This window comes from Hemiscyllium ocellatum, chromosome 7 (genome assembly GCF_020745735.1).
Source record: "Hemiscyllium ocellatum isolate sHemOce1 chromosome 7, sHemOce1.pat.X.cur, whole genome shotgun sequence".
Classification (NCBI taxonomy): Eukaryota; Metazoa; Chordata; class Chondrichthyes; order Orectolobiformes; family Hemiscylliidae; genus Hemiscyllium; species Hemiscyllium ocellatum.
Window position 1 is genome coordinate 96,583,251 of NC_083407.1, and position 12,219 is coordinate 96,595,469.

General features: G+C 38.4%; 1 protein-coding gene across 2 annotated transcripts in view; it reads right to left on the bottom strand.

Annotated features, from left to right (window-relative positions):
- traf3ip1 (TNF receptor-associated factor 3 interacting protein 1) overlaps positions 1–12,219 on the bottom strand; it is a 179,013-nt gene that overhangs the window by 23,045 nt on the left and 143,749 nt on the right. The window lies entirely within an intron of this gene.

The window sequence follows — 12,219 nt, forward strand, 5'->3', positions numbered from 1 at the left end:
AGCTTAAGGCATGCTCACAAACAGTAAACTGCAAATTGTGACTGATGAACGAAATTGTTTTAGTTTTCAATATGGTGATCACTGATTGTGAATAAATTGGTTTTGGAAGCTTCAAAGATCAACTAACGTGTGCAATCTTTCCATCTTTTACAAATATTATAGGTCAGCAATATCAGAAACTGCATGAAGATCTCACAAAGTAGTACTGCCTGCCTCCATATTAGAAAATCATTACATGACCAGGGAATAGGTTGAAACATTTGTATTGATTACTAATTTGGTTTTAAAGTAGCTCTTCGGAAATATTTTCACAATTACTAGTTCAAAAGAACATAAACACGGCTTCGCAATTTATTAGATTTTCCAAGTACTAGAATGACATTCAGTGTCCATTTTAAATCTGTTACTAGTATTACATTTCTTCATCCGTTGTTGGGAGGGAGTGGCGGAAGGAACGTAAGCTTATTGGTGAAAGATGTGAGCGGTAATAATGTAATGTGAGGGTTGGTTTTTGGTGATAAAAAATGTTAAAAGTAATTAAGCATTAGATCACGGACTGCCAGGTGGCATACTGCTTTCATGATGTGGAGGAGCCGGTGTTGGACTAGGGTGGACAAAGTTAAAAAATCACACAGGTTATAGTCCAACAAGTTTATTTGGAAGCACTAGCTTTTGGAGCACTGCTCCTTCATCAGGTGGCTGTGGAGTATAAAATAAGACACAGAATTTATAGCAGAAGATTACACTGTCATACACCGTGATATATTGAACAAACCTGGATTGTTAAGTCTTTCATCTTTTGGGCGGCACGGTGGCACAGTGGTTAGCACTGCTGCCTCACAGCGCCTGAGACCCGGGTTCAATTCCCGACTCAGGCGACTGACTGTGTGGAGTTTGCATGTTCTCCCCGTGTCTGCGTGGGTTTCCTCCGGGTGCTCCGGTTTCCTCCCACAGTCCAAAGATGTGTGGGTCAGGTGAATTGGCCATGCTAAATTGCCCATAGTGTTAGGTAAGGGGTAAATGTAGGGGTATGGTTGGGTTTCGCTTCGGCGGGTCGGTGTGGACTTGTTGGGCCGAAGGGCCTGTTTCCACACTGTAAATCTAATCTAATTTTAGAATGGGTTGCAGGTTTTGGTTCATTAATATGTAAATCCCAGAACTTTTTTTAAGTCACTTTCTCGAGATAACTTAAGGTTTTATAACAAAAAGGTGGCATCGCAGCTCAGACAATGCATTAGAGATCAGAGTCCCTCCGTATCTGAAAAAAAAAGGGACTTAAAAAAAGTTCTGGGATTCACATATTAAATGAACAAAAACCTGCAACCCAGTGGGCGGCACGGTGGCACAGTGGTTAGCACTGCTGCCTCACAGCGCCTGTAGACCCGGGTTCAATTCCCGACTCAGGCGACTGACTGTGTGGAGTTTGCACGTTCTCCCCGTGTCTGCGTGGGTTTCCTCCGGGTGCTCCGGTTTCCTCCCACAGTCCAAAGATGTGCGGGTCAGGTGAATTGGCCAAGCTAAATTGCCCGTAGTGTTAGGTAAGGGGTAAATGTAGGGGTAAGGGTGGGTTGCGCTTCGGCGGGTCGGTGTGGACTTGTTGGGCCGAAGGGCCTGTTTCCACACTGTAAGTCTAATCTAATCTAATCTAATCATTCTAAAAGATGAAAGACTTAACAACAATCTAGGTTTGTTCAATACAGTGTTTATCATTGTATGGCACTATAATCTTTTGCTACAAATTCTGTCTCTTATGATCTTATACTCCACAACCAGCTGAAGGAGCAGTGCTTTGAAAGCTAGTGATTCCAAATAATCCTGTTGGACTATAATATGGTACTAAAAGCAAATTACTGCGGATGCTGGAATCTGAAACCAAAAGAGAAAATGCTGGAAAATCTCAGCAGGTCTGGCAGCATCTGTAAGGACAGAAAGAGCTGACGTTTCGAGTCTAACTGACCCTTTGTCAAAACTAAAAAAAGGGGGAAATAGGGAGGTATTTATACCAGGTTGAGAGCCTCATTCCTGAAGAAAGGCTCATGTCCGAAACGTCGATTCTCCTGCCCCTTGGATGCCTGACTTGCTGCGCTTTTCCAACAACACATTTTCAGCTGAAAGAAGGTGAGTCATGGCTCTAGAAGCAAAGATAGCAATAAAGAGGTGCACTGTCATTATCACCTCTTTATTGCTACCTTTGTTTCTGGAGCCGTGACTCACCTTCTCTCAGCCTAGTATAAATACCTCCCTATTTCTCTCTTTACTTCAGCTTTGACAAAGGGTCAGTTAGACTTGAAACGTCAGCTCTTTTCTCTCCTTACAGATGCTGCCAGACCTGCTGAGATTTTCCAGCTTTTTCTCTTTTTGTTTCATAATCTGGTGTGTATGATTTTTGACATGCTCCTTTCAGTCACAGGTGATGACTAAAGAAGAGATCAATAAGAAAGCTCACATTTAAGGTCTGCAACTCTTTAGCTTCAAGGGTTTTAGTTAATTGCATCTAATAAGACTTGTGTTTTTTTTAGAAAGGTGCAAAAATAGCTTATGGTTTTGAAGAATCTGGTTACAAATTAATTATGTGTACTTCTATTCGCTCTTGCCTCTGTCAAATAGAGAGTTCTACCCTGGAGTGCATCTAAAGAAATAACTGCACAGAATTCCAAAAATGCGATTCATAAAAGCAAATGAAATCTTCAATCTCTAAGTCAGGATGATCAGCAATGACTCTTTACTAAGAGGATATCAACACGTGCACTAACATTTGTGGTGATAAGTGTTTTTTAACTTACAAAAAGAAATCCACAAATTAAGTACAAACCTATAGCGATCTACAATTCCTGAACATTATGTGAAAGTATGCAATGGGAAACAAAACATTTGCATTTTGTACAATCGAATAAATCATTTAATTCAATTTGATCATAATTAAAATGAGATTTATGAAAGACAACTATATATATAGATAGATAGATATAGATAGATAATATTTGTAACCTATTACTATTTTTATATATATAATTTTGTGTAATGGTAAAGCAGATGTAAAATATTGCATAATTGCACTACACTTTCTTGCTACTGCAGTGAAAAGAGATGCAATTTGTCAGAAATTTTAAATTGAAGTCCCATGTTCAGATAGAAATAAAATATCCCATAGTTCTATATAAAAAGTGCAGGAGTGTTCTGGTATTATGGGTAGGATTTACTGCTATATAAATACATATAAATGCTATATAAAAGTGCCCTTTTGTCTTCTCCCACTAACCCTTCCCAAATAAGTTAGTTTAACAGTATACCATTATGTAGGATTAACACCAGGCTAACAATGCAAGAATTCCCTCAGCATCTGACACACAATACAACACAATCTTTTCCAACCTTGATGTGCACACACACATCTGAATTATACTTCTTGTACACAAATTGTACTTGAAAGCCAGAATGACCACTGAACATGTACATTGTGATATCCTGCTTCACAAGAACACAAAGCACCAAATATGATCTCAGCCAATACTATGGCCCAAATACCATGCCAGCAACATCTGCTGATAAAGAGGCAGCCCTCACCACACAATCTGCAATGTGTCACATACCTGGTTACGCAGACATGCACAATATAACCTATTCCCGTGAGTTCAACCTTGTAAGTACATCAATATACTATGTTCTTGACCATTACTATTCGCACCATTGTTGTATCTTTTCCCCGAATAAATTCATTCTGAAGAACACTGTAAATTTATTTATTTTCTATGATACAGCTTTCTACTTTACTACACATAATGGTCAAATAAATTGCCCATTAATAATTATGATTTTGAGTATTTGGGATGTCAATATTGCAGCCTTTGCAGGTTGATTAAGGAAAAAAAATTCCAATCATATCCTTGTACTGATGAAAACTGCTATTTCAACATACTGCATATAGTGCAACAAGTTTCTATTTTACAACGTTGACATATTTATCATTTTAATTCTTTCCCAATCGACTCTTCAATAATTGTACTACCTTTACACTGCATCCCAAGCCTTACTAACCGCTCTCTTTAAGCTACAATTTTTTTCTTTTACAACTCAGTCATCCAGGTAGTTCACACTATAACAACACTTTCAATATCATTAAATATTTAGAGATTAATTTATTTAATCAACAGCTTACTTATATTCTTCTAAAATGGAGCTCATCAGGACGTACAACACTTGGTCAGGAAATGCATGGGTCTCTGTCATTAGTCCATTTTCCTCTAAAATTGAGTACTTCACAATTGGATTCATAAGTTTTGACATTTAGACAAGTTAAGGTGCTCATTAGTTCCTTGGGAAGTGTTATAGGCACATTGTGAATTGCTTTTTTATTGCTACTATTAATAAAATTGCATTTTAAAACTCCACTCGCCAGTTTCCATTAACAGGTAATAAATTAAGAAAATAAAGCATTTCTGTTTTTTATTTGAAGAGAAGAAAACCTAGCCTAGGCTATCATTTTTTTAAGTTTACCAACGTCAACATATAGTATATTACTAGGAAACTCTAGGGTTGTAGATGCAAATTCAGATTTCTTTTACAAAATATTGTCTAGAATGTCTTATACACGTTTCTCTCCCATTTGCAACCAAGTGAGAAACTGAATTGAGATACTGAATATTTCAAGCAGAATTAAGAAAAACAGATTTAGGTTTCTTTTGTTTAGAGAAAGGGCCATGGTACCATTATATTGTAGCAGACTAATTTTATTCAATTACATTTTACATTGGATCCATTCAAATCAGGAAGGAAACAATTACAGCTGCCTTCAGCTGACTACACAAAATAACTTCTCCAAATTCACTGAGAGTGTAATGATCTTAATGAGGACCAGTTGTTCCCAGCCACTGATCTGCTAAACTTCGTTTTACAACTTATTTAAAGCAGAGCAGTCTCACCTCTGACCAATGCACTTGTAAATGTTTTCCTGTTTAACTTCTGTTTGCTTGGATCACAATTGTCAATACTAGAAGATTAACCCAGAGCAGGTGAACGGAGTCTACTCAATTTAGGAAAACAGCCAACTACTGAATGTTGCAGCTGTATTAAATTCATAAGGTAAAAAATTATTGTTTATTCACAGTGTGATTATTTCTCACCATTATAAATAAAAAGTGAAATTATCCAAAATATGAACACTGATAATATATTTGGAGCATTAGGTAGAACAGAAAATAAGTGATTTAAAATGACAATGAGAAGAAACGAATTAAAGCAACAATTACACGCATTAACTTTATGATTCTCAGAACTTTTCACATTCTTCATTAATTCAGCATCCTTACCCTGCTCAGAATTTGGTAATTGCCAAATGTCAGTTTTTAAAATAGAAAAATGATTCACCAATATTAATCTATTTAAAAAATACATAAGTATTAAAAAGGACAAGCTCATTGTACTCCATTTCCCAAGCTTTGGGAGTGGACAAAAAACATTCAATCTTAGAAAAACTTTTGAGAAATTCCTCTCAGACCCCTAAAAACAATCAAGCAAGTTCCATGTATTAAAACCATGAAGGAACGCATTGGTAAACAAACCCCACTGTTCCACTCATTACATCATTCATATCAATGTGTTGATTCAATTAGCAAAATGGAAAATTGCTTCTCTTTTGTACTATTAACCAGAATGAGAGACTTACATGAGCTCAAACTATCTGTTTATTAGAACATAAAACATATTCTTAAAAGTAAATGGCACACACTGGTAAATATCTAAGTTTGAAAATAAATCTAGGAGTAGAACTATATCCTCTTAATCTCAACATACACAGGTACAACACAAAAGATAACCCTCTCTGTAGAAATGATTTGGAGACCCTGGTATTGGGCTGGGGTGTATAAAGTTAAAAATCACACAACACCTGGTTATAGTCCAACAGGTTTATTTGGAAGCACTAGTTTTCAGAACGCTGCTCCTTCATCAGGTGATTGTGGAGAATAAGATTGTAACTCTTCTTTTAGAATGATCATGTTGGTATCAGTTCTTTCATATGTAAATCGTGAAATTTTTTTAAAAAAGTTACATTCTCAAGTGCACTTTAACAACTGGTGTCATGTCGGCCCAGATAAGGTATTGAAGATATCAACTCCCTGTGAATAGATTGTGCCAGAATAGTCAAACTGATTCTAATCTAAAAAAACAGATTTTCAGAATCTTATATGGGTTCATGCAGTTTTTGAGCAAAGTAAAATGTAATTCTGCAGGAACAAATTCATCCCACAAACGTGTGTGTGTGTGTGTGTGTGTGTGTGTGTGTGTGTGTGTGTGAGTGAGAGTGTGTGTTTGTCTTTGCGTGTATAGTGCAATGGGGTCACCTGTAGTGTGACATGAACCCAAGGTTCCGGTTGAGGCCATTCCCCTGGGTACTAAACTTGGCTATCAGCCTCTGCTCGGCCACTTTTCATTGTTGCCTGTCCCGAAGTCCGCCTTGGAAGAGGGTCACCCGAAGGTCCAAGGTCGAATGTCGCGGACCTCTGAAGTGTTTTCCAACTGGGAGGGAATACTCCTGGCTGTTGATGGTTCTGCAGCGTCCATTCAGCCATTGCAGTACCTCTGTTTGGTCTCGCCAATGTACCATGCCTCAGGGCATCCTTGCCTGCAGCGTATGAGATAGATAACATGGGCTGAGCCACGCAAGTACTTGCCACATACATGCTGGGAGGTGTCCCCATGCATAAAGGTGGTATCCGTGTTGAAATTCTGACACGTCTTGCAGCACTCACTGTGACAAGCTTGTTTGGTATTGTCCTGAAAGCCGGACCGTTTGCTATGAACAAATGATCTGTTTGAGGTTTGGTGGCTGTTTAAAGGTGTGGGGAAGGTCTTGGTGAGGTGCTCATCCTCAAAGGTAATGTGTTGCAGGCCGCAAAGAACAGGGTATAGTTTTTCGGCTCCTGGGAAGTACTGGCCAACGAAGCTTACCCTGTCGATTGCACCTCATGTCTGTCTCCTGAAGAGGTCATTACGGTTCCTCAGACCTTTGGGTGACCATCTTTCAAAGTGGACTTCAAGCCAGGCAACAACAAAAAGTGGCTGAGCAGAGGCTGATAGCCAAATTCGGTACCCATGGAAGTGGCCTCAACTGAAACCCTGGGTTCACGTCACACTATAGGTAACCCCATTGCACCACGTGCGCGCGCACACACACACACCCACACACTTAAACCCCTTTACACTCACACACATACACACACCCTCTCACAGACACTCACAACACCCTGCCCCATGCACACATACACATGTAAGTTTGTGGGGTGAATTAGTACTTGCAGAATTACATTTTACTTTGCTCAAAACTGCATGATCTGAAAATCTGTCTTTTAGATTAGAATCAGTCACAGAGTCATAGATGTACAGCACGGAAACAGACCCTTCAGTCCAATTTGTCCATGCCAACCAGATATCTCAATCCAATCTAGTCCCACCTGCCAGCACCTGGCCCATATCTCTCCAAACCCCTCCTATTCATATACCCATCCAGATGCCTTTTAAATGTTGCAATTGTACTAGCCTCCACCACTTCCTCTGGTAGCTCATTCCATACACATATCACCCTCTGAGTGAAAATGGTGCCCCGTAGGTCTCTTTTATATCTTTCCCCTCTCATCCTAAACCTATGCCTCTAGTACTGGACTCCCCCACTCAAGGGAAGAGACTTTATCTATTTACCCTATCCATGCCCATCATGATTTTATAAAACTCTATAAGGTCACCCATCAACCTCCAATGTTCCAGGGAAAACAGCCCCAGCCTATTCAACCTCTCTGACCATTGTGGCACAGACAGCCTCACAGGGAGTTAACACCTTCAATACTTTATCTGGACCGACATGACACCAATTGTTAAAGTGCACTTCAGAACGTAACTTTTAAAAAAAAGTTTTGTGATTTACATAGGAAACAACTGATACCAACATGGTCATTTGAAAGATGAGAGAATTAACAAACAATCGGTCTTTTTCAATATATGATTTCAGTTACATCACACTGCAAACGTTTGCTATAAATTCTGTGTCTTACAATCTTTTTCTCCACAACCACCTGATGAAGGAGCAGCGCTCTGAAAGCTAGTGCTTCCAAATAAACCTGTTGGATATAACCAGGTGTTGTGTGATTTTTAACTCTGTAGAGATGATGCTTAAGAAAAAGGGCAGAAGAAAAACCACTTACGTGCAAGGATTTGAAACAAAAGATGAGATTTGATGATTTCACACTGTCCTAGGGCTTCTTGTCAACCAAGTCGAATTGCTGGCAACTGAAGACATCTTCAGTTCAGACTGAAGTCAAAAGGGATCAATATCTTTCAAAAATGGCCACCATACTACTTTACAAGGAGTCAGAAAACCTGATATTTGGAAACTTTACTGGATGCTCAGAGACTTCTGCAGAGAAAGAGATTTGTAGCTTCCGGCATTTCTTCCTTACTGACAACATTGGTTTTGATGTGGAGGTTCTGGTGTTAGACTGGGTGGACAAGATCAAGAACCACACGACACGGGGTTATAGTCCCAGAGGTTTATTTGAAACTACAAGCTTTCGGAGCCCCCGTTCCTTCCTTAGGCAGCTAGAGAAAGAGAATACTTCAGACACAGAACTTATAGCAAAAGATCAAAGGGTTTACAACTTATGGGAAGGTGTGTTCAATACACTTACCTAAGATGTATGAGTCTTTGATATTTTACTATAAATTCTGTGTCCGATGTATTATTTCTTACTAGCTGCCTGAGGAAGATGGGGGGGGGTTGCTGGCTCTGAAAGCTTGTGGTTTCAAATAAACCTGTTGGACTCCTGGATTAGAGAGTATGAGCTATAAGGAGGGCGAGAAAAACTCGGGTTGTTTTCTCTGTTAAAGTGCACTTCAGAACGTAACTTTTAAAAAAAAGTTTTGTGATTTACATAGGAAACAACTGATACCAACATGGTCATTTGAAAGATGAGAGAATTAACAAACAATCGGTCTTTTTCAGTGGAGCAGTGAGGGTGTGGGGAGACTTGATAGAAGTCTGTTAAATTATGAAATGAATAGATAGGATCAACAGTCAGAATCTTTTTCCCAGAATTGAAATATATAAAACTAAGGGGAGAGGGGCAAGTTTAAAGGAGCTGTGTTATGAAGATGTGAGTGTACTGTACCTTTAAGAGAGTTTAAAAAAAAGTAACATTTGGTGGGACAACTTGATTAGCTGGTTGCCTGGAAACAACAAAATAGATTCAAATTAGGCCAATCCATTTAAATTATACCCCCCAAAAAACAAACTCCAATCCAGTATGAATTTAGTATATTGACAATCTTAAAAGCCAATGACGTAATCTGATGTTTGGGGGGCAGGTGGTTTAAGACCGGTGAAAATTGAACAGTCAAGAGGAGAATTGCCAAGCCAATGACATCTACACACTGCCCAGAAAATAGTTTTATTGATCAGTAACCTGTGAAGCAGGATCCCCAAGGAGAAGAAAAGACTGAAATACCGAGAAGAAAGAAAGCTGCCTGGTTTTGAGATAAGATGTTTTGTTTTGTAAATCGTAATCGAGAGTTTTATCGGACAACTATTATAGAAGGGAAGGTAAAAGAAAGCTTATAGTAAGGACTTGTAAGTAGTTGCTAGTTATATGATTTTTACCTTGGTTTTGTGAAACAGAAGCTGAGACCAAAAAGGATGGTTATGCAACCATTAGCGTAGAGGCCACCATAGTCTTCCTAAAGCCATGTTCCCTCAGTTGGGAGTGAGGGCTGATGCTCAGCAGTTATAAATAATAAAGCCAACGCAAGTCAGGGACTGGAACTAATACTGCAGGCATTCTGGGAGGATCTATTTGCCTCAAATCATGCTTTGAGTTTTGTTCAACAAGTGGAAAAATCCACTGTACCAGGTAAGCAAATAACCAACCCAGAATGTCACTGCTAAATGCACAGAACTGACAGCTGGTTGAAAACATGCTCAAGACAACTATGATTGACATGAAACTTGAGAAGGAAGTTATGTCAATGGTCAACCTGTTAACAGACAATGCTCACCAAGAATAGATCATTAACAAAAAACATATATATTTAAAATTTATAAAAAATGAACAAGATGTAGACTTCAGTGTAAGAAACTCCCCACAAACGGTTCAGGAAGTGTTCTCTCCATCAATCTTTCGGCTCAAATAGGGCCAGTTAATGCCATGATTTTCTCTGCTACAATGTCAATTTCCACTTCAGGAGCAAAAGAGTTAGAGAAGCTTGACATCGCTTTTAGATGAACTCCAAGGCAAAATATCATTACCTGCTGGGTGTTTTCAATGCCAGAATTGATGTAGGCCATAAGACATGATCCAACTGCCTCAGACATAAGGGAATGGAATGATCAAGAAGAGCAGATGAAGACTACTTCAGCTTTACTACTACCACAATCTTTGTGTAACCAGTCCCTTCTCTCAAAGCAAACCAAGCCACACAGTGTCTGAAGATGTACAAGATCAGCGCATGGTACCAGCTGGGTCTGATCATGCCCAGACATAATTCTGAACAGTGTTCTCAACATGTACAACTACTGTGGTGCTGAAAGGTTGCAGATCACTCCTTGGTGTGCACCAAGGTTAGCATGCAACCTTGAAGATTTCTCATTCAAAACAGAAATGGTATCCTCACATTAACATCGGCCATGCTTGTCTACCAAGATAAAAGCCAACAAAGTTCCTCAAAGTGATTGAAAGAATGCTGTTTGGCATTCTCACAAAATTCAGATGCAAAATGGAACATGCATGGACACTTACAAGTGAGCTATGAAGATGGCAGACATTGACAATTAGGAGACAGTTGATGATGGTCATGATCTCTGAATGCCAAATATTTGGAAGAGCATTTGAAAAGGAGAGCAGATATAAAAAGCCCAGTTTGCTGAGAAGAGGATGGAAAGTAAACAGAGCCCAATGAACTGTGCACTCTATCATCTCCCTCAGCAGCAAATATGGTAAAGACTGCTATGCCATTGTGGAACTTCTAAGCCACACCAACTGATGCTCAACAAAGTTGATGACCATCACACAAACAAAAAGTTGCCACCACTAATGGTACTATACATAAGGTTTTAATATTATTTATTCACCAAACTTAAGCTTTGAGTTAAGAACCTTAGACTAAATGTTTAAGCTGCAAGATAATACAAAAAGGATTTAAAAATGAGAGTTAAGCACAAAAACAGTTTTCAGCTCTTTTTAAAAATTATGTTCCTTAGTTCTGTTTCAGATATGAACAGCTCTTAGAGGGAATTTTCTCAGATTTGTTTTCTGGTCATTATTTGCATCACAACATATATTTATGTGCGAAAAATTACAGAAATCTGCCTTCAACTTTCTAACACTCCAACAGGCAATTTTATTTAAAAATCTCTGAGTTCGTTAAAAAAAAACTTTTCTTTGGTTCAAATGGTTTACAACAGCTAAAACATCCTTGCTTTCAATTTCTTTTAGTTCTTGCTTTGAATTTCACTTCCTTCTTTAACAAGAGCATCATCTAGAGGATTATCTATACGTTACAATATTCCTCCAGTAAATGTGAAAATCTGTAAATACTTGCAACATACAGCATTAACTTCAACCTTTTCCAAGTATAGTATCCTTGTTTACATAGATAGGATCAAAACTATTTTATCTGCAAATCATCACTTATATAGCATCAAGAAAGCCTTAAAGTATGAATATATTTAATCAAAACAAATAGTTTTAGTCTGAACATCTGTACTATAACATTAATAATTCGTAAAGCAAATAAATGTGGTAATTACTCCCTCATTATTCTGGTCATCAAAAGGATGAAGGAATATGTTTAAAAAGGAAACCTCTAGGCATCAGAATGTTCTGCCTTAGGAAGTTAGGCACAACACAAGAGAAAACTTGACAATGCAATCTCAGAGGACAAATCGCTTCCTGCATGGCTTACTTTCCCGACACAACCACAATCCTGGCTATCTCAGAATGCAAAAAGATTTGGATCAGACTTCTGGTACAGAACACATTACCAGAGACTTGAATACAAAAGTTATTTGTTCCAGATAGATCTGTATCTCCTTTCTTTTGACTTGGAAGAATTCAGACCTGCTGCCCATAAGATGAATTTCACCATTAAGATAAGGTAGCATATAGCAAAGTGCATATCAAAGAACATTAATAATAAAGAAAGGGCACACACAAAACTATTGCTATTAGTTTGTTGGTT